Source organism: Tachyglossus aculeatus, chromosome 9, assembly GCF_015852505.1.
Source record: "Tachyglossus aculeatus isolate mTacAcu1 chromosome 9, mTacAcu1.pri, whole genome shotgun sequence".
In the NCBI taxonomy this organism is placed as follows: domain Eukaryota; kingdom Metazoa; phylum Chordata; class Mammalia; order Monotremata; family Tachyglossidae; genus Tachyglossus; species Tachyglossus aculeatus.
The window spans coordinates 40442618-40466246 of NC_052074.1; the positions used below are offsets into that span (position 1 = coordinate 40442618).

The following is a 23629-nucleotide window of genomic DNA, read 5'->3' on the forward strand; positions in this document are numbered from 1 at the left end:
TTGCTCTACACACAGTAAGCACTCAATAAATATGATTGAATGAATGAATGAATTTACATTTTCCTTAATATATACAAATATATATTATATATAAAATAATGGCATTTATTAAGCACTTACTACGTGCAAAGCACTGTTTTAAGTACTGGGGAGGTTACAGGTTGATCAAGTTGTCCCATGGGGGGCTTACAGTCTTAATCCCCATTTTACAGATGAGGTAACTGAGGCACAGAGAAGTTAAGTGACTTGCTCAAAGTCACACAGCTGACAATTGGCAGAGCCGGGATTTGAACCCATGACCTCTGACTCCAAAGCCCGGGCTCTTTCCACTGAGCCACACTGCTCCTTATATACATATAAGCAGAATTGAAATAAGGATACATATGTACTTATAAGGAGGATTGAAATAAGGATATATATGTACTTATAAGGAGGATTGAAATAAGGAGATATATACATACATCCTCTTCTAGACTCTTCTAGACTGTGAGCCTCTTCTAGACGGTGAGCCCACTGTTAGGTAGGGACTGTCTCTATATATTGCCAACTTGTACTTCCCAAGCGCTTAGTACAGTGCTCTGCACACAGTAAGTGCTAAATAAATACAATTGAATGAATGCATATATATGTGTGTGTGTGTGTGCGTGTGTGTGTATATATTCACATAAGCATTAAGAAGAATGTAAATAAGTTCTTAAATACTAAAGCAGATATATTTGTTCGTATATGTTCACTTATTTATTTTCACCATTCTTGTTATAAAAATTTTTAGATTTGTCTTCTCCATTAGAATGAGAACTCCTTATAAGCTCCTTACTTAGTCTGTGAGCTCCACATGGGGAACGGGGACTCTTTCCAAACTATCTTGTATTTGCCCCAGTGTTTAGTGCAGTGCTGGCACATACTAAACACTTTACAAATAACAAGATTATTACTATTATTACCATGATTATATCATTATTACTGAACATATCACTTTTTATTCTGTACTTCCCACTCTACTACAGTGTACAAGGGTTTACTCAATATATCCTGCCACTGCTACTACTTCTACTATTATTACTACTATAACTATGGTAGTTATAGTAATCCCCTCCCCATCCCCCCTGCCTTACCTCCTTCCCCTCCCCACAGCACCTGTATATATGTATACATTTTTGTACATATTTATTACTCTATTTTACTTGTACATATTTATTCTATTTATTTTATTTTGTTAATATGTTTTGTTTTGTTGTCTGTCTCCCCCTTCTAGACTGTGAACCTGCTGTTGGGTAGGGACCGTCTTTATATGTTACCAACTTGCACTTCCCAAGTGCTTAGTACAGGGCTGTGCACACAGTAAGCGCTCAACAAATACGATTGAATGAATGAATTAACTATTACTACCCCTTTTACTACTACTACTATTTGATGATGATGGTATTTGTTAAGCACTTACTATGTGCCAGGCACTGTACTAAGCGCTGGGGTGGACCCAAGCAAATCAGGTTGGACACAGTCCCTGTCCCACATAGGGCTCACAGTCTCAATCCCTGTTTTACAGATGAGGTGACTGAGGCACGGAGAAGTGAAGTGACTTGCCCAAGGTCACACACTAGACAAGTGGAGGAGCCAGGATTAGAACCCATGACCTTCTGACTCCCAAGCCCGTGCTCTATTCACTCTGCCATGCTGCTTCTCCCATTATTAGTACTATTACTATTATTACTACTAATTTTACTACTACTATTACTACAACTTTTTCTTCTACTACTACTAGTACTACTACTCTATTACTTCTTACTATTATTAAGAATGCAGTGGTTCACTTCCAGTGGATTGTGAGAAAGTTGGATATTCTGAGCTTTCACCCTGTGTTCTAATGGATTCCAGGAGACCTGCTGCCTTTCCAAACTGAGATCTAAGGCCATTTTTCTTTCACATCTTGATTTCCAGACTCCTGCATGGTTATTCTTATTTAGGGAAGGTGGTCCACTGCCCTTACCTGCTGGGAATGAGTCAAGAATGAAGATACTCATAGGAAAGCACCTGAGAAGACATCCAAATGTACTCCTGGAATCACCGAGGAGACTTGTAATAACGATTGTGGGCTTTTTTAAGCACATACTATGTGCCAAGCACTGTACTAAGTCCTGGAGTAGGTTGAAGATGACCAGGTTGGAGACAGTCCCTATCCCTGATAGGGCTCACAGTCTAAATGGGAGGGTGGGCAGGTATTGAATCCCCATTTTGCAGATGAGGAAACAGACACAGAGAAGGTAAGTGACTTGCTCAAGAGATCAATCAATCAATCAATCGTATTTATTGAGCACTTACTGTGTGCAGAGCACTGTACTAAGCGCTTGGGAAATACAAGTTGGCAACATATAGAGATCACAGCAGGCAAGGATTGGCAGAGGCAAGATTAGAACTCAGGTCTTCTGACTCCCCTCTCTTTCTGCTCGGCCACCCTGCTTCCCAATAACCAACTGATGGACGGACTGCCCCGCACTCTTCTTGAACCGTTTGGAAGTTCCAGCCAGCACATCCCTTGTGGAAATGTTTTGGGTTTGAGGGGAGAGAGTTACACATAGAGTTGTCTTGCTCTGTCTATAGTACTGTTCTCCAAACCACAGAGTGACATATCTGGCAGTGATTCTGATCCATAATTGTGAGTGTCGCGCAGATTCTCTTGCACGCATGCCTTCTGAGCCCATGAATGTTTAGTTGGTCAGTCGATCGTATTTACTGAGCACTTACCGTGTGCAGAGCACTGTACTAAGCACTTGGGAGAGTACAATAAAACGGTATAACACACACATTCCCTTCCCACAATGAGCGTACAGTCTAGAGGGGGAGAAAGACCATAATAGAAATAAATAAAATACACTTTTCTGGTCTCCAACCACTCAGGGTGAGCGTAGCTCAGACACTTATCAATCAATCAATGTTATTTACTGAGGGCTTACTGTGTGCAGAGCACTGTACTAAACACTTGGAGAGTATATTATAGCAGAGTTGGAAGACCCATTCCCTGCCCACAGTCTAGACGTGGTGATTAAGAGGGGAAAAGTTTGTCCTGCCATCTGCACTTCACCTGGTTGGTTCATTCATTCCCCCTTTTAGACTGTGAGCCCACTGTTGGGTAGGGACTGTCTCCATATGTTGCCAGTTTGTACTTCCCAAGTGCTTAGTACAGTGCTCTGCACATAGTAAGCGCTCAATAAATATGATTGATGATGATGATGATTCATTCACGGGTGCAGTCTGTGGCCACGGAAGTAAAAGGGACCAGAGTCGGGAGAGGGAGAGTTGCGGCCAGAAAGAGCCAACCGGGCAACTCTGAGATCCAGACACTTCCTTCTTGCCTCCCTAAATGCAACATCTTCTAGGTGACTCACCTTTATGCGATTGTTTATCCTCCCACAAACCCTCTTTAGAACCAACAAATAACGAGGACTGAATAGTAAATGAGGAGCTAAATCAATCAGTTCATTAATGGCATTTATTGGGTGTTAACTGTGTGCAGAGCACTGTATTAAGTGCTTGGGAGCATGCAATGCAACCGAGTTAGTGGACATGCTTCCTGCCCACAAGGAGCTTACAGTCTAGAGGGGGAGACGGACATTAATATAAATGAATAAATTACAGATGTGGAGTGTAAATCAAGTGTTCAAAGAGTACAGATTCATTCAGTCGTATTTATTGAGTGCTTACTGTGTGCAGAGCACTGTACCAAGCGCTTGGAAAGTACAAGTTGGCAACATATAGAGACGGTCCCTACCCAACCGTGGGCTTACAGTCTAGAAGGGGGAGACAGACAACAAAACAAAACATGTGGACAGGTGTCAAGTCATCAGAATAAATAGAAGTAAAGCTAGAGGCACATCATTAACAAAACAGATAGAAGAGTGAATATGTACAAGTAAAATAAATAGAGTAATACATCAGATCAAAGAGTATAGGTGTCACTGAAGGGAGAGAGAGTTGGGGTAAAGAAGGCTGAATTTGGGAAGGCTTTTTGGAGGAGATGTGACCTCAATAAGGCTTCGAAGGTGGGGAAAGTGCTAGTCGGATGTATATGGAGGGGGAGGCTCAGAGGACGTGCGTGCAAGAGAATCTGTGCGACATTCACAATTATGGATCAGAATCACCGCCGGCTCTGTAACTCTTTGGTTTGAAGAACAGTACTATAGACAGATCAAGACAACTTTATGTGTAACTCTCTTCCCCTAAACCCAAAGCTAAGGGGAAGTCATGGGAAAGGGGTTGGCCGTGAGAAAGATGAGATGGGGGCACAGAGAGAAGGCCAGAACTACAGAGCTGAGGTGTGAAGGCTGGGCTGTCAGAGGGGATTAGTGAGGTGATGTAAAATAAACACTTTGTAAAGACCAATACCCCTCTAAGAACGCTCCAGACCTTAGGCTCGTTATGGGCCGGGATTATGTCACCCAGCTCTGTTGAATTGTACTTTCCCAAGCACTTAGTACAGTGCTCTGCACAAACTGATTGATTCATTGATTAATGTATGAAAAGAAGAGGTTATTTGTTTGATTCATTCATTCACCCATTCAATCGTATTTATTGAGCGCTTACTGTGTGCGGAGTACTGTACTAAGCACTTGGGAAAGTCCAATTAACACCGTACCTTTCACTGTTAGCAATCCTTTTAGCCTTGCAGGGGCTGAGAAGCAATTCATTCATTCAATCATATTTATTGAGCACTTACTGTGTGCAGAGCACTGTACTAAGCGCTTGGGAAGAACAAGTTGGCAACATATAGAGACGGTCCCTACCCAACAACAGGCTCACAGTCTAGAAGCAATGTTGCCTAGTGAACCTCGGAGTCAGAAGGACCTGGGTTCTAATCCCAGCTCCTTCACTTTTCTTCTGTGTGACCTTGGGCAAGCCACTTAACTTCTCTGTTTCTCAGTTACCTCATCTGTAAAAATGGAGATTAAGGCTGTGAGCGACTGGGTCTAACCTGATTAACTTGAATCTACCCCAGCAGATAGTAGAGTGATTGGCACATAGTAAGCACTTACCAAATACTATTAAAAAAAAAAAAGGAAGCAAGAACCAGGAGCAAAAACCTTTTCAGCCTTCTCTGGTGGGTAGATTAGCCCGCCTACTAATTAATACACCTCTTCCAGTGCCCCATGTATGGCGGAGAACCAAGATCTTGTCAAAGAGTTCAGCAAAAACACAGGGAGTTTTTCTGTTCATCTTCCAAAGGTGAGTAGAACAGGACTTTGGTAAATCCAGAAGAGATGCAAAGGGAGAAAAGTTATCTCCTCCCAATGAAAAAATGTGGCCTAGTGGATACAGCATATTCCCGGGAGTCAGGGGAGCTGGGCTCCAATCCGGCCTCCTCCACTTGTCTGCTGAGTGACCTTGGGTAAATCGCTTCACTTCTCTGGGCCTCAGTTTCCTCATCTTTAAAGATGGAGATTGAACTCTACCTAGGATGTGAGTTCCAAGTGGGGCAGGAGCTATGTCCAAACTGATAACCTGTATCTATCCTAATGCTTAGAAAGGTGCTTGGCACAAAATCAGCACTTAAATAGCATAATTAATGAGGAATGGAACTCATTTATTCATTCATTCAATCGTATTTATTGAGCACTCACTGTGTGCAGAGCACTGTACTAAGCACTTGGGAAGCACAAGATGTCCAGAATATTCAGTTGTCAGCTTAATAAATGCCTGACGATAATAATGATGGTATTTGTTAAGTGCTTACTAAAATAATAATAATAATGGCATTTATTAAGCACTTACTATGTGCAGAGCACTGTTCTAAGCACTGGGGAGATTGCAAGGAGATCAGATTGTCCCGTGGGGGGCTCACAGTCTTAATCCCCATTTTACACATGAGGGAACTGAGGCCCAGAGAAATGAAGTGACTTACCCAAAGTCACACAGCTGACAGTTGGCGGAGCTGGGATTTGAACCCATGACCTCTGACTCCAAAACCCGGGCTCTTTCCACTGAGCCACTGAGCCAAGCACTGTTCTAAGTGCCACATGACAACTTTGATGAGGATGAAGAGGGTGATTTATGAGGGTTATGTTGCTGTCATGATCCATTGCACAACAAAACAGACTTCAAGCAGAAACTGAATTTCGATATTCATCCTCTCAAATTTGCATGAGAATATCAATTCATTAATAGCAATAATATTACTCCTCCTAATACTATAAACCTAATACTATATACCTAGTACTATATACCTCCTAATACATATTATAATAATAATATTAATCAAGCAGTCATTACGTCTCAAGCACTGGTGTTGAAACAAAACAGTTAGTTGATCCAGAGTTCCTGTCCCTCGCAAGGCTGGCAGCCTAAGAGGGAGGGAGAACAAGTTTAGAATCCCCAGTTTATAGATGAGGAAACTGAAACACAGAAAAATTAAGTGATTTGCCCAAGGTCACAAAGCCGGCCAGTGGAAAACCAGGACTAGAACCCGGATCTTCTGACTTCCCATTCATGCTCTTTTTACTAGGCCACCCTGGAATGAAGGGCTGTTACATGTGTGTGTGTTTGTGTGCCTGTGTGTGTGTGTGTTCGTCTTCTAGACTGTCATCCCAGTGTGGGCAGGGATTGTCTGTCTTTATTGCTGGATTGTACTTTCCAAGCGCTTAGTACACAGTAAGCACTCCATAAATGTGATTGAATGAATGAAAGAATGTTTGTCCATAGCTCTATTTGACATAGATCCCAACTGGCCTGCCGCTCTTCCCGGCCCCTTCCGCTCGGTTCCACGTCAGATCCTGGCCCATTCCTCTCAGTCCACGTCGGATCCGGGATCGAATTCCTCAGCCTTGGCTCTCCACAAAGTCGGCTGATCTGACGGTAGAGGGAGAATTCACGAAAAACAGTTTGCAGGGAGGGTGATTTTCTCACTTGTAACAATTTGAAGTGTTTAATATTCCAGGAGCATGCTAGAAGCCCATCCAACTAGAGTTCTGTTTGAGTGTGAACCATCAAGTATGTGCCATTTTGCAGAGCTGAAATTATGTAGAGGAAATTCACCACAGAGAAAAATGAAGCGTCCTTTGAACAGTTTTACTCGTCCCGGAGAATTCGATGCTTTCTAAGTCGCTTTGGATGACTTAGGGTTAGTTTTGAAGTCTGGCGTCCTTGTAATATCACTGGATGCTTGACATACTTCTAATTTGCTTATTACTTCGCTTATCTGTTCATTGAGATAATGATCTGACACCTGCTTGCCGCAGATTGTTCTGACAGATTTTACTGGCTGAGATCAATTTGTTCCCTACCATCTGTCCAGTTGAAAGGTGTTTCACAGGTCAACAGGCTGGAGAGCTTGGAAACATCTTAAATGGCCGGGGAAATTTCCCCCCCACCCCCATCGCCAGGTTGGGAATATATAAGTATTGTCTTCTGACACAAAAAGAGCACAAAAGGAAAAACTCCTCAAAACATTCTACAGCAGTGACTGCCTTTCAAAGAGTCTCGTCTTTCTACTCTCCTCATTCTTGCTCTTCTTTTCCGGGAGTTTTTATCCTGCTCTGTAGACCGTTAGGATTAAAGTGTGTGACTTTAGAGCGGCAGTCGGGCTACTTGGAATATTTTCACCAGGGCCACGCCGAACGCTGCGGCGGAATCTCTCTTTGCCGCTCATTGCCGGCATGGATTTCTTCAGCTTCCCGTGTGTGAATAATTTTCTCAGCTCACCCTCGATCACAAGCAGAAGAGATCTGCCCCACTTCTAAAAGCAGGATAATCGAATAAAGTAAAAACCCGAATGTGTATGATTAAGAAATTAGAAAAAAAAAAAATCGGGCTCCGATGACTAAAATGAACCTTTTATTTTGCGAGTCTGGTTCATCTCCTAAAATATTTCTCGGTCCCTGGTCACCAGGTGACCTGAGTGGAAAATGTCAGCGTGAAGAATAGGGGGCTGAAAAAAAGGAGATGTCTTTTGTGATGACTGCTTTGACTGTGTGACCTCAGGCAAGTGGCTTAACCTCTCTGTGCCTCAGTTTACTCATGTTTCACACTAATGACTGGTGTAGCTCCCTTGTGGGGATAATGTGAGAATAAATGAGATAATATATGAGAAGAAATTTGAGCTTCTTGAAGAAAAAGTGGTTAGATTCAGGGCACCATCAATAATGCAAAGATGAATGTATTTCTGGGGGAAAGAAAAAAAATTCCATTTTAAAAAGGTTCTAATATCCCGGAGAGAAATACTATCCTGGGGGGAATTTGGGGTGTTCTTAAATCAGGCCAGTGGAATCAAAGCACATACGAGGACTCTTTTTTTTTTTTGCTATGCCAACTGTGGACACCTAGTATAGCAAATGAGTGCCCCAGTACAGTGCTCTACAAACAATGGGTAGTCAGTACAGTGTTTTGCACACAGGAGGTACCCAGTACAGTGTTCTGCACACAGGACACTGTGCCCAATAATAATAATAATTGTAGTATTTATTAGGCACTCACTACATGCCAGGCACTGTACTGAGTGCTGGGGTGGACACAAGCAAATCAAATTGGACACAGTCCCTGTCCTATGTGGGGCTCGCAATGTCATTCACCATTTTATAGATGAGAAAACTGAGGAGCAGAAAAGCGAAGTGACTTATCCAAGGCCACACAGCAGACAAGTGGAGGAGTGAGGATTAGAACCCATGACCTTCTGACTTCAAGCCCTGTGCTCTAGCCACTTAAACATAACACACAAAGGACTCTCAGACAATAATGACATTGAAATTAATATCTTTTGTCCCTCCCCGGCCCCAAGGAAGAGCTCAGGAGACCCAAGCAGCATAACCTAGTGGAAAAGTTTGGGCCGGGTAATCAGAGGACCTGGGTTCTAATCCCAGGTCTGCCAATTGCTTGCTGTGCCACCTTGGGCAAGTCACTTCACTTCTCTGTGCCTCAGTTCTCCTGTTCTCCCTCTTACTTAGACTGCAAGTCCCGTGCAGGACAGGGACTGTATTCAACCTAATTTGACCACCCTAGAAATCTACCCCAGACCCAGAAAGGTGTCTGCTATATCGTAAGCACTTAACAAATACCATAAAATACCAAATCCCACATACCACAGTTCGTCCCTCAGTTCCTCCACCCTCACCCATTGCAGGATGGAAGCACTAACCCCTCTGCCCACAAAATGCCCCAGGAGGGTGTCTTTGCCCAAAATCTGGGATCTTTTTTAGACCTTCCCAGCCTCCACCCCCTGGTTAATATTCCCAGGAGAATGAGGGGAACCTGTAATTCCCAATGGAAGTGGGGTGGACATGGAGGTTCTAATAATAATAATAATCATAATGATGATGGTATTTGTTAAGCGCTTACTATGTGTGAAGCACTATTCTAAATGCTGGGGGGTTACAAGGTGATCAGGTTGTCCCAAGTGGGGCTCACAGTCTTAATTCTCATTTTACAGATGAGGTAACTAAGGCCCAGAGAAGTTAGGTGGCTTGCCCAAGGTCACACAGCTGACAAGTGGCAGAGCTGGGATTTGAACGCATGACCTCTGACTCCCAAGCCCGTACTCTTTGCACCGATGGAGTTGTTTCTAATCAAAACAAGATCCATGGAAGCAATGTCGGAAAGAACCAAAAATTAATGTTAAGTCCTCCCTTTGCACCTATGAACATTGTGGCTTAGACACTTGCCAGTCATTGCTGGTGTCTACTGAGTAAGCTCACTTTCTCTCTGCTTTTTTTTTTTAATTGTATTTGTTAAGCACTATGTTCCAGGCAACTGTCCTAAGCACTGGGGTGGAGACAGACCATGCCATTCATTCATTCATTCATTCAATGGTACTTCTTGAGCACTTACTGTGTGCAGAGCACTGTACTAAGCGCTTGGGAAGTCCAAGTCGGCAACGTATAGAGACAGTCCCTACCCAACAGCGGGCTCGCAGTCTAGAAGGGGGAGACAGACAACAAAACAAGACATGTGGACAGGTGTCAAATGGTCAGAACAAACAGAATTAAAGCTAAGTGCACATCACTAACAAAATAAATAGAATAGTGAATATGTACAAGTAAAATAGAGTAATAAGTCTGTACAAACATATATACAGGATGTCCCACATATATGTCCCACCTGAGGCTCACAGTCTTAATCCTCATTGTACCGATGAGGATTTTGAGGCTCGCAGAAGTGGTCACCAGGTCCTTCAGATTCCCGGGCCTGTGCTGTGTCCCCTAGGCTACGCGGCTTTCCTGCTGCTCTCTGTTGGGAACAGACTGGCCAGGCTGCGGCCAACAGTGCTGCTCCTGTGAGGGGATGTTGAGGGGAGAGAACATGGGGCGACACGGTCTCCCATCCCAGCAGGCCGAGGAGACGAAGAGGGGCGGCTTGCCGTAATTCCCGCCCCCTGCCAACAGCAACCTAATTTCCCGTCCGGTTTCCACTGGAGTTGCTTGGCGGGAGATTCTTCCCCAGGCTCAAGCCAATCTGAGGTGAGAAGGGCTCCCCGCTGACGACGCAGGTACAGGCCTGCAGCCCAGCTCGCGGAGACGCGGCTCCTTCTAACAGCTTGGACGGGCTGGGCCGGGCCTGCAGAACAACTGCGCTGTAATTGGGGCGGGAGAATGAGTGTTGCACAGAAATGCAGTCAGAATGGGGAGACCACAGACTCTACAAGGTTACACCTGACGGTTGAAACACATTCTAGGCAAGGTGAGAGCATAGACATGAAGCAGGCTTATCCCCCCATCTTCCCAGATTCACTCCTGAACCTGTTTCCTTTTGGGGTCGGTGAGGGAGCCTCTGACTTATCCTTTTCCTAGCTGTATCGGGTTAAAATTGATTGGTTCCTTGGTGGTATGAGCCACAAACATTTTCCATTACAGCTTTGCTCCGGGAAAGCTTAGAGGGAGAGTCGATGATGATGATGATAATAATAATAATATTGTTAAGCACTTACTATGTGCCAAGCATTATTCTAAGAGCTTGGGCTAATCACGTTTGACACAGTCCTTTTCTCACATGGGACTCAGGGTCTTAATCTCCGTTTGACAGATGAGGTAAATGAGGCACAGAGAAGTTAAGCAACATGCCCAGGGTCACACAACAGATAAGTGGCAGAGCCAGGATTAGAACCCAGGTCCTTCTGATTCCCACCATTAGGGATCCAAAGCCATTAGGTGGGAAGGTGTAAGGAAAAGGTTTTAGGGCCAGGAGGCAAGAATCCCTGATTCTGATCTCAGCTCATCCCCTGTGGCCTTCTGTGTTACCTTGCCCAAGTCCCTTAACTGATCTGGGCCTCAGTTTCCTCATCAGAATAACAGATCCTGATCTTCCTCTGTCTTAGATTGTAAGGCCCGTGAAGAACCAATCTGATTATTTTGAATCTGCCCAAGTGCTTAGCACAGTGGTTTGACATGCAGTAAGCACTCAGTAAATACTTTTAAGAAAGAAAAAAACTAGAGTTACTAAGGAATAACCAAGCATGACTTGTCATTTTCTGTCAAGTCAACTCCAACCCATAGTGATGTCATGGATACATCTCTCCCAGAACTTCGCACCTCCATCTGCAATCATTCTGGTAGTGGAACCATAGAGTTTTCTTGGTAAAAATATGGAAGTGGTTTCCCATTGCCTCCTTCTGCATAGTAAACATGAGTCTCCACCCTCTACTCTCTCCCGGGCCGCTGCAACCCAGCACAGGTGAATTTTGAATTGGAGCAGATTCCCTTCCACTCTCTAGCCACTGGCCAAGCTAGGAATAGAATGGATATGCCTTTGCTTGACTCTCCCTTCCGTAGTCAAAACTGGTAGAGTACTGAAAACTCTCTAGATGCGACCCTGAGAGGGGAAACAAACACGATTCAATGTTTAAAATTTGATTCTACCTAAAGGCGACAGGCCCCTCTGCTATTTTCTCCCTTAGCTTTTCTGACCTCCTAGCCAGGCCGATTCTTTAAGAGGAAACTGAGTTCAGTCTTGATAAATCAGCCTATTTCTCAGTCAGGGCTGAGCCATTTCAAAATCCACGTTGGTTTGCCGATCTGAGTTGGAAAGGAGGCCGATCCAGTGGATTGAATCCAGAGGGGTTGGGAAAGTTAGAACCTTGGTGGTTTCTTCAGTAACCTACCCACTTCACATCCAATTTCACTGGAAAAGGTCATCCCGCACCATCTAACACACCACAGACCCTCCCTCTGCTCCTTGAAGGGAGTTGAGTCTGGAAAAACAAAGCTGTGGAAAGAAGCTTGCCTGGGCTCTCTTCCCTATGCAGAGTTCACCGAGACCCCCCTAAGAGGAGAAGCGAGATCTCACTCCCCATTCCACTCAGATGGTGATGTCTTTGACTTTACTGATCAATATCCCCTCCCCTTGGCATCTCTGAGAATGGACCATCACCTTCACTCGATAAACCCTTAGTTCCTTCTCTTACAAAGGTGAGCAAAATACTTTTAAAAGAAAGTCTTATGTTTTTCATGCCTGGAGGGACTCAGCGTTCTAATCCTCTAAAGGTACTCTCAAACTTTGAAACGCATAATGTTATGATATGGCTTTGGGCTACCAAAGCCTTAAAAAAAATCATCTGTTTACCCCTAGAAATCGATGTCAGATTCATGTAGGAAACTAACTATGATACATCTGCTTTCAGAAAGTGCGAAGGTATCGGTGTATTTTTTTTTTATCTTGCCCAGAGATTCGAGTCAGGTAACAGTCAAAAATTAGGGGGAGAATCATTAGCCTACGCTGAGTGTGAAACATAAGCTATTCCTCAGTATCGGGGATTTTCACTGAGCACCTATGGAGTGGAAAACATTGTTCTAAGCGCTAAGGAGAGGCAACAGAAGCAAGACAAAATCACTGCTCTGCTAGAGCTTAGAATCTAATCAATCTGTGTTATTTACTGAGTGCTTGCTGTGTGCAGAGCACTGTATTCAGCAGTCATTCAGTCAATCATTGGTATTTATTGAGTACATACTATGTGTAAAGCACCGTACTAAGTGCTTGGGAGAGTACGACACAACAGAATTGTCAAACGCCATTGTCAATATCAGTGTCAGATGTCAATATAAATGACATACTACCACAAGAGTTACTACTGAAATGACTATTACTGCTGCTATTTAGGTAGCATTTGACCTTTAATATGGACTGGGTGAATTGGCAGACTTCCAGTTTGTAATCTGGGATTCAAGTTCTCTGCTCAGATGTGTACAGGCTGAATTGCCAGAGGAATTCTGTTCTGGGTTGTAGCTCACCTAGGGATTCTTATTCCTCTGTGGGATAGGGGTCAAAATGGCAATGTAGTGCATTCAACCAGGAACAAAATGAGAAAAATGAGCTTTCGGTATATGAAATGTACCATGAAGGGGTACTTAGCCTTGAATAAACAAGTTGATCTGGAAAAGTTCAAAAACAATTTAGAGGAAAAGCTAGGAGGTCTCCTGGAAACCCACATGGATGGTGAGATCACTTGTTGAAAAAGTTTGTCACTCTAATGAGCACTTAATTAAAGTCAACAGAGTCTCTAAGTCTCCAAGTGATTTTTTTTTTTTTTTTTTGAGGAGCAGGGGTATGGGGGGATGTTTCTCCTATCTGTCTTTGTCTTTGGTTCTTGGTTTCCTGATATCTGAAAGATTTTAGCCAAATTGTTTATGAGGCCTCTGAAATTGACCCCTCTCCCCTCTCCCACACAGAGTTCATGGAGGAAACCCTTCTCAGGGAGTTTATGGAAGGGAGTTCTGTAGATTTTTTTTCTTTTTCTATTTTTTCATAGTATTTGTGCCAGATACTGTACTAAGCGCTGGGGTAGATACAACATAGTCAAGTTGTAAAGAGACCCTGTCCCACATGGGGCTCAAAATCTAAACAGGAGGGAAGAGGATCTAATCCCTGCTTTACAGATGAGGTAACTGAGGCACACAGAAATGAAGTTGACTGGGCCTGAGGTCACACAGCAGACAAGTTGGGGAGTCAGGATTAGAATCCAGGTCTTCTGACTCTTAGGAGTGTATTCTTTCCACTTAGACCACACTGCTTTCCATTCATTTGTTCATTCTATCATGTTTGCTGAGCACTTGCTGTGTGGAAAGTACTGTACTAAGCACTTGGGAGAGTACACAGACATATTCCCTGCTCACAACGACCTTACAATCTAGAGGGCATGATTGATATTGATAAAAATAAATAAATGACAGGTATTTACAGAATAATAATAATAATAATAATGGCATTTACTAAGCACTTACTATGTGCAAAGCACTGTTCTAAGTGCTGGGGAGGTTACAAGGTGATCAGGTTGTCCCACAGGGGTCTCACAGTCTTAATTAATCCCCATTTTACAGATGAGGTTACTGTGGCCCAGAGAAGTTAAGTGACTTGCCCAAAGTCACACAGCTGACAATTGGCGGAACCGGGATAAATCAATCCACAGCAGCCCCATAGACCTGAGTCTCCACTCTTCCTCATTTCCTCCCCAATTGCTGAGGTTGAGCAAAGGTTGATACCCACGGCGAGAGTCCCTGGATATACTGTCTTCATTATTATCATCCTCATCAATGGTATTTACCGAGTGCTTCCTGTGTGCAGAGCACTCTACCAAGCACTTGGAAGAGTACAGAATAAAAGAATTGGTAAACACGTCCCCCGCACACAATGACCAGATGGGTCTCAGTCAAGACTTCCCGAGGCCAAATGAAAAGTTCTGGCAGCGTAGACAGATTGGAGGAAGTAAAGGGCTCCTCTTCTCTACACTCACAGAGTGTCTTTCTCATCCTTTTTTTATATCCTTTTGAAGCGCCGACCACAGGCTCAGACCCCTGTGACCCCTTCCCATGTCTTTATCTCCAGTTGGAGACAAATAATAATAATAACAATAAAAATCATGGTATTTGTTAAGAGCTTGCTATGTGCGAGGCACAGTACTCAGCCCTGGGATGGATACAAGCAAATCGGGTTAGAATCATCATCATTTTCCCCACAGATGCCTCCTCATCCAAAGTTGGCGAAAGACTTTGGAAGTGAAAGCCCTGGAGAATGTGTGCATTATTGATCCTTCCCCAGTAAGTCTGACTATTTTTATTATAACAATAATAATAATAATGATAATGAAATACTTGTAGTATTTATTAAGCACTTATTATGTGCCAGAACACTACTCACTGCTGGAGTAAATATAAGATAATTAGGTTAGATCATGCCCTTACCCCACATAGGACTCAAAATCTAAGGGGGAGAGAAAACGATTCTTACATTCCCATTTTAGGGATAAGGAAACTAAGGCACATAGAGGTTTAATGACTTGCTCAGTCACACAGCAGGCAAGCAGCAGAGTGAAATTAGAACCCAGGTCCTGTGACTCTCAGGCCTGTGCTCTATCCACTAAGCCACAGGAATTTCAGATATCTACTTTTATGTTCCTTGGCCCTGGGTCTTAGGTTTAGACAAAATCCTTAACGTGTCTGAAACCTCACCTCCAGCTTCGTTGAGACCCTGATTTCCAATTGCTTTGCTTTGCAGCAAAATCTGTAGTTATTTTTAATTTGGTTGTAAATTTCCTTCGGCGAAAGAAAATATTTAACCTTAGTTATATTGGAAAATGAAGTAGCATAAAACTGGCTTCGTAGGTATTTAAAACAGAAGGCATAAAAATACTAATTAAGATGAAACATTATACCACCATTCCAACCATAAAGACAAATGAATAAGTCAAGCGAAGATGTGCGCACCTTCAAGAAAATGATAACAGGAATTGCCGTGACTTCCCAGTTTGGTGTCAGCAAAACTTAGAAGATGCAGTGCTTGGCGTATAGTAAGTTCTTCGCAAATACCATCCATGGTCTAGTGGAAAGAACACAGAGCACCTGGCTTTAATCCTACCTTTGCTACATTCATGTTGTGTGACCTTGGGCATAACGCTTAAGTTTTTCTGGACCTCGGTTTCCTTATCTGTAAAATGGGGATTAAATTCCTTTCCCCCCTCTTACTTTTGACGGTCAGCTCTATGTGGTCCTTCATCTGATCATACTGTATCAACCACAACACTTAGTACAGTGCCTGGTACATAGTAAGGGATTACGAATGAACTCTTCATCAAGTGGTCGTGAAATGTAATATTTCTGAATCCCTAAGAGTAGTTCATGGGACATTTTTTCCTGAAATCATCTTTAGAGGTTGAGTGATGTTGAATCAGTACCAGCTGATTATTTCGATGGCTGATTATTTGGCAAAAGGGGTGTTGGAGCACATTTCCTTAGCGAGATGATCTGCTCAAATCCAGATGAAGATTGTATTCTGTCTAGATTGCCTCCTACCCAAAATAATAATGATCATAATAATGATACCAATACTTTTTTGTGGGATTTGTTAAGTGTTAACTATGTGCCAACCATTGTTTTAAGTGTGAGGGTAGATACAAGTAAATCGGATTAGTCATAGCCCCTGTCCTACGTGGGGTTCACAGGCAAAGTAGGAGGTAGAACGGGTATGGAATACCCATTTTCCAGTTGAGGAAACTGAGGCCCAGAGAAGTTTGGTGACTTCCCCAAGTTCATACAACAGGCAAGCGGCAGAGCTGCAAATAGAACTCAGGTCCTCAGCTTCACATTATCCCCTTACTGGCTTTGGTCACATGGGCCTACGAGGAGATCGGTAAAATCGGGTTAGAAGCGGGTTTAGAACGTTTCGAGCAGAATTTCCTTTCCCTTTTATTTTTGGTTAATTAAAACCATTGCTATCATTTCTTCAATTTTCCTCATCTTGAAGAAAGCTGGGGAAGGAATACTAAGCCCTGTATAATTAAATAAAATCAAATAGCCGAGGTGTCGAATAGCTCTGGTTAAAGACCCTCTGGAGTTTTGTAAACCACTGCCACTAAGGCTGGAAGCCATTTTCAAACACATCAGATTTAGTTAGGTCTCCAGGCTCTGAAGGTGGACCTCCGAACCCTTCGGCCAGCAAATATTTCCCTCAAAATGGAATCCCTTCAGCTACCTCCAGCTCTTCAGTCCATGCTCTTACCCATCCTCAGCACTTATGTAAAAGCACTTATGCATTCAATTGTGTATTCCATCGTTTATTTTGATTTTTTTTCCATACATATTTTTACGTCTGTCTCCCTGATTAGAGTGAAAGTTTCTTGTGGGCAGGGATGCATTCTTTACTTGTTTTATACATCCCAAAAGCTTAGCATAGTGCCTAGAAGGAACTCAGAAACTGTTTTTATTACAAATCCTACTCCTTCAAAACCAGACCAGTTGGTCCTGTTTCAAATACAGTAAGCAGGGCCTACTTTTTGTAAACTAGATTTTCTTACTGAACCTCTAGTGAAGCAAAGATTTGAAAACGAAGAGGAAACAAAATTCATTCTTCCCAGGGGCATGCAGTAGAAACATGGGTTCAAAATGGAAATTATCAACCCAAAAATGATAATTTACTAGATTGCAAGATCCTTGAGGGAGGGATAATGTCTATGTGTATCGTGTAGTTCTCTCCCAGTGCTCAATAAATGCCATCAGTCGACTGAATAAATTCTCCTCTTGACATCCGCAAATTTGTCCTTTTGCTAAAATGCCAACATCAGGCGATCTGATGAAAAGGAGTTGATTGCAGCAGATGAAAGAGAGTTTGTCGAGCAAATAGAGAAACATAGGGTGTCGTTCTCACCAAACCCTAGATTTCTTGCTTCTGCATGTCTTCCCCTAGCTCATCCACTAATTCCAGTAAAATGAAATGTTGGCCTAAGGTACTACCCTTTCCAGCATTTCTCTCAACTCTCCCTCAGACTCCACGTGGCTCATATCCATATACATATTTTGTCACCTCCAGAGCCTTCGAAACCTGAACAGCTGAACATTTCATTCTATTCCCTGCCAATGAAATGACAGCCTCTGGTTTATAAAAGGTTTCTGGGTAGCATACTGTGTAATCGCTCAGATGAGTGAAAACAAATTTCAATATACACAATGGACTAGCTCAGAGGTTGCGTGTTGTAAATACCCTCAGAAACAGTACGGAGCCTCATTAAGCTAGGACCTTGGGCCTTCAAGTTCCTCAGGAACGGGACCGAATGGAAAATACAGAAGAAAATAAATAACTTTAACAATTCCCTGCTTCAGCGTAAACCCAGATACTTTTGTCAGTTGTTAATTACAGTCATATTTCTTTAACTCCTTTCTTCGAAAAAAAGGCAGAGAAGGATTTGAAGGTGAAAGCTTGATTGGTTCCGTAGTGTTCTCAATCAATTAGTGATATTTAGTGAACGCTTACTGTGAGCAGAGCTCTGTATTAAGCAATCCGGAAAATATGAGTGCAACGGAGTTGCTGAAAACATTCCCTGCCCACAAGGAGTTTATGGTCTAGAGGACATTTACAGTTTAGAAGGCTTTGGAGCCACTATCCGAGAGAGATGGGGAAAGTGGGTGTAACAATAATAACAATAATAACAATAATATATATAATATTGTAGGCCAAGCACTGGAATAGATATAATACAATCACATTAGACAGTCCCTGTCCCTCGGGATGCTCACAGTCTAAGGGGGAAGGTAAACAGTTTTTAACACCCATTTTAGAGGTGAGGAAACTGAGATGCTGAAAAGTTAAGTGCCCCTGTGCCTCAGTTACCCCATCTGTAAAATGGGGATTAAGACTGTGAGCCATACGTGGGATAACCTGCTTCCTTTTTAGACTGTGAGCCCTCTGTTGGGTAGGGACTGTCTCTATATGTTGCCAACTTGGACTTCCCAAGCGCTTAGTACAGTGCTCTGCACACAGTAAGCGCTCAATAAATACGATTGATGATGATGATGATGATCTACGTAAGTGCTGAGAATAGTGCGTGGCACATAGTAAGTCCTAAGGAAATACCATAATTATTATTATTCCCCATTTTACAGATGAGGTAACTGAGGCACCAAACAATGAAGTGACTTGCCCAAGGTCACATAGCAGACAAATGGTGGAGCCAAGACTAGAACCGAGGTCCTTTTGACTCCCAAGCCCATGCCCTATCCACTAGGCCACGCTTCTTCCCACAGTCCCTGCCTTTGGAGTGTGTGTATGTGTGTGTCCCCTTTTCCATCCTCAGCAGCGGGAGAAAGTAAGAACTGATTTTGTCATCTCTCATGAAAAGCATCCCCTCCACGGCCGTTTCACTGCAACCACTCGGCATTCTGAGGAAACAGGTGCTTTTCTATTAATAACTCTAGGCTGTATCAAAGGAAGAAGGTGCAGCGCTCTATGAAAATCAGGTGGACCACGGCTGAATACTTTGTACACAATAACCAATCACGCCAAGCCCATATCTATTTATAATGAGGGCTATAATTATAAGCCAGGTGGCTGTGGTTAGGAGAGTGTGGTCTTCTTTTGTAGCAGGTTACTTGATGCAACATTACAGCTTTGTGGGCGATCAGACCACCTGGGTGTCGGACCCTCTGGGACACGTGTTTGCATATAAACTCCGGGAATTGGCACCTCTCTCTCTCTCTCCTAGCGTTGTTTCAAGATCACTGGAAATGGAAGGAACCATTTGCCAAGGCAACCGAGTTTCAATGCCTCTCTCTTCCTCTCTCCCTACTTCCCACCCCTGCTCACACCCTCCCTCCAAACGGGAATTCCCTCCCCCTTCATATTTTTATTTTATTAATGATGTGTATCTAGCTATAACGATTTATTCTGATGGTATTGACACCTGTCTACTTGTTTTGTTTTGTTGTCTGTCTCCCCCTTCTAGACTGTGAGCCCATTGTTGGGTAGGGATCGTCTCTAGATGTTGCCGATTTGTACTTCCCAAGTGCTTAGTACAGTGCTCTGCACACGGTAAGAGCTCGATAAATTCAATTGAATGAATGAATGCATGTGCTAAACAAATACCATCATCATTATTATTATTTATCCTCCATTTACCACCAAGTGATACCTATACGCTTCCAATCTTCCACAGCACTTTTATACAATTGCTATTTATTGTGTACTCCCCTAAATATCCCCTTTCCTTCTTCCTGCTACCTGAAAATCAGTTAGTGTCTGTGTCTCCCTCATGACTGCAAGCTCGTTGAGAGCAGGGAATGTACCTAGGTGCCACTCTACTCTGCCAAGCGTTTGGTACAGTGACATGCACACAGTAGATGCCCAGACATATTATGAATTAGTGGATCAGGGGTTTATAATAATAATAATGATGGTATTTGTTAAGCACTTACTATGTGCCAAGCACTGTTCTTAGGGATGGTTTATGTAAAGTAACTCTTTGAAGTTGGAAAGCTCCAAGTAACCCTCGGAGAATGAGACATTACAGTGAGAGAAGGATAAATTCATGGGTGATGATGATGGTATTTGTAGAGAAGCAGCGTGGCTCAGTGGAAAAGAGCTCGGGCTTTGGAGTCAGAGGTCATGGGTTCAAATCCCGGCTCCACCAATTGTCAGCTGTGTGACTTTGGACAAGTCACTTCACTTCTCTGGGCCTCTGTTCCCTCATCTGTAAAATGGGGATTAAGACTGTGAGCCCCCCGTGAGACAACCTGATTACCTTGTATCCTCCCCAGTGCTTAGAACAGTGCTTTGCACATAGTAAGCACTTAATAAATGCCATTGTTATTATTATTATTATGGGTGGAGGAGAAGTCTAGAATATGGTCTTGGAAGGAGAGGTAGGGTTGTAGAGGGAGAATGGCGAGGATGTTCTAGTGGAAAGTTTGGGATAATAGAAAGCCATGTTTCTATAATACGTAATAACATGGAATTTGTTAAGTGATTACTACGTGCCACGCAAGCACCGTTCTAAATGCTGGGGTAGATGCAAGATAATCCTGCCCTACGTGAACTCACAGTCTAAGTGGGAGAGGCAACAGATATTGATGTCCCATTTTTCAGGTGAGGGAACTGAGGAACAGAGAAGTTAAATCGGAAGGTCGCATAGCAGATGTGTGGCAGAGCTGGGATTAGAATCCAAGTTTGATTCATTCATTCATTCATTCAACTGTATTTATTGAGCGCTTACTGTGTGCAGAGCACTGGACTAAGCGCTTGGGAAGTACAAGTTGGCAGCATATAGAGACGGTCCCTACCCAACCATGGGCTCACAGTCTAGAAGGATGAGCTCACAGTCTAGAAGGGAGTCTATGAATCCCAGCCCCATTCTCTATCCACTAGACCCTACCACTTCTTTTGTTCAAAATAATAAGGTCAAAACAATAAGGCATAATGTCTAAATTTCAGGAAATATTTAGTGGGCTGGACAGGATTCAGAATTTTATCCACCCCAAAGAGGAATCAAGCTGTTTTGTGAAACTTCTGGCTCAATGGAAAGAGCACGGGCTTGGGAGTCAGAGGTCCTTGGTTCAAATCGCGCCTCCACCAATTGTCAGCTGTGTGGCCTTGGGCAAGTCACTTAACTTCTCTGTGCCTCAATTACCTCATCTGGAAAATGGGAATTAAGACTGTGAGCCCCAAGTGGGACAACTTGATCACCTTGTATCCTCTTCAGTGCTTAGAACATTGCTTTGCACATAGTAAGCACTTAACAAATGCCATTATTATTATTATTAAGGTGGGGAAATGTGATTAAATTGTGTACACTTGGTTACTTTCAGTAACTGCTGCTGTATTTATAGCTACTACCTTCTAGAATCCCCTAGAGAGCCGACATAATATATTAAAAGATCCAAATGGATCTATAGTAACTCAGTGGTGGATTTAGAAAAAAAAATAAGGCTCTCCAGGCCTTGTAAATACTTCAGGTCTTTTGTTCTGCCTCAATACCCTTGTCATAAGGCTGGGGTATAAGGAGAAAAAAAATGGCAACAATTCTTCCTGAGATTAGTTTAGGAGCCAATCAGGGCAGTAGAGTTCAAGGCGATCTCTGTTCATTTCTATGTCTCCAATATTAAGGGAGGATCAGGGTTCTTAGAGCATCACCGTGTCAGCGATAAACTTTTGACAGCTATGGCACGGAAACCAAATTTTCCCCAAAAAAGTTCACTGCGGATATCCTGGCATTGATCGTTTTAGAGTTGCCTCGGAGAGAGAAAAAGTCAGTTGCACTTGGATTTCCACCCTTTATTCACCTTCAGCCCTCCCAGCACTTATGCATATAGCTGTAATTTATTTACTAATATGAATGTCTGTCTCCCTTTCTAGACTATAAGCTCTGTGTGAGCAAACGTGTCTACCAACTGTTATATTGTACTCTCCCAAGTACTTAGTACCAGGGTAAGCACTCAATAAATGTGATTGATTGACTGATTGATTGATTGATTGATTGGAAGATGAGGGTACCTGGGATCACGGGACAAAAGCCTTGGAGGCTACCGTGAGAAGCAGCATGGCTCAGTGGAAAGAGCACGGGCTTTGGAGTCAGACGTCATGGGTTCAAATCCTGGCTCTGCCAATTGTCAGCTGTGTGACTTTGGGCAAGTCACTTCACTTCTCTGGGCCTCAGTTCCCTCATCTGTAAAATGGGGATTAAGAGTGTGAGCCCCCTGTGGGACAACCTGGTTGCCTTGTAACCTCCCCATCGCTTAGAACAGTGCTTTGCACATAGTAAGCGCTTAAGAAATGCCATCGTTATCATTATTATTATTACCACACTGTTGCTGGGTTTTTTTTAAGTGGTATTTGTTAAATGCTTACTCTTTGTCAAGCCCTGTTCTAAGCATTGGGGTAGATAAAATATATCCCCATTTTCCAGGTCTGAGGCTAGCCGGGCTTTTCCAAGCAATCTGCCACTTGCCCGCTGTATGCCCTTGGGCAAGTCACTTCACTTTTCAGTTGCCTCATCTGTAAAAAGGAGTGAAAACTGTGATCCCCATGGGAGACAAGGACTGTGTCCAACCTGATTTACTCTTACCTGCCCCAGTGCTTAATACAGTGCCTAACACATAGTAAGTTCTTAACTAATGCCATTAAAAAAATAAAATAAAATTAAAAATCTGTGTCTGGGGAAATCCCCCCAGGGGAAATAGGTCAGGACATAGTGGGGAGGGGGCTTGTCCTGGATCTCGGGCCTGGACTCTTTCCACTAGGTGATGCTGAGAATGTGAGGCTTCAGTGGGGTCTTTTCATAGTCAATTCTATTTATTAAGTGCTTACTGTGTACAGAGCACTGTACTAAACACTTGGAAGAGTACACTATAACAATATAACAGATACATTCCCTCCCCACAATGGAGGAGGAAACTACGGCTCTGAGAAGTGAACCGACTTGCCCAAAGTCACCAAGCAGCAAAATGACAGGGAAGGGATTATAACTCAGGTCTCCTGAATCCCAGTTCCGTGCCTAAGCCATACCACTTCTTATGATCTCAATATATCAAACTCAGTGCTCAACACAGAGTCACCACCAGTGTGGCTTAATGGATAGAGCACGGGCCTGGGAATCTGAAGGACCTAGGTTTTAACCCTGGCTCCACCATTTATCTGCTGTATGACCTTGGGCAAGTCACTTCACTTCTCTGGGCCTCAGTTTTCTCATCTGTAAAATGAAGATTAAGAGTGAGTGGTCAAGGATGGGAGTCCCTTGTATCTACCAAAGCGCCTAGTGCACATTGTAAATGCTTAACAAATATCATGTCATTATTACTTAACAGATATCTGTGAGCACGTTGTGGGGTAGGGAACATCTCTATATGCTGCCGACTCGTACTTCCCAAGTACTTAGTACAGTGCTCTGCACACAGTAAGAGCTCAA

General features: G+C 43.2%; 1 non-coding gene across 1 annotated transcript; it reads right to left on the reverse strand.

Annotated features, from left to right (window-relative positions):
• Nucleotides 1-11656: 11656 nt before the first annotated feature.
• On the reverse strand, nt 11657-11794 carry LOC119932727. Its single transcript, XR_005452466.1, has one exon. It is a non-coding gene; the product is annotated as a small nucleolar RNA SNORA7 (small nucleolar RNA).
• Nucleotides 11795-23629: the final 11835 nt, after the last annotated feature.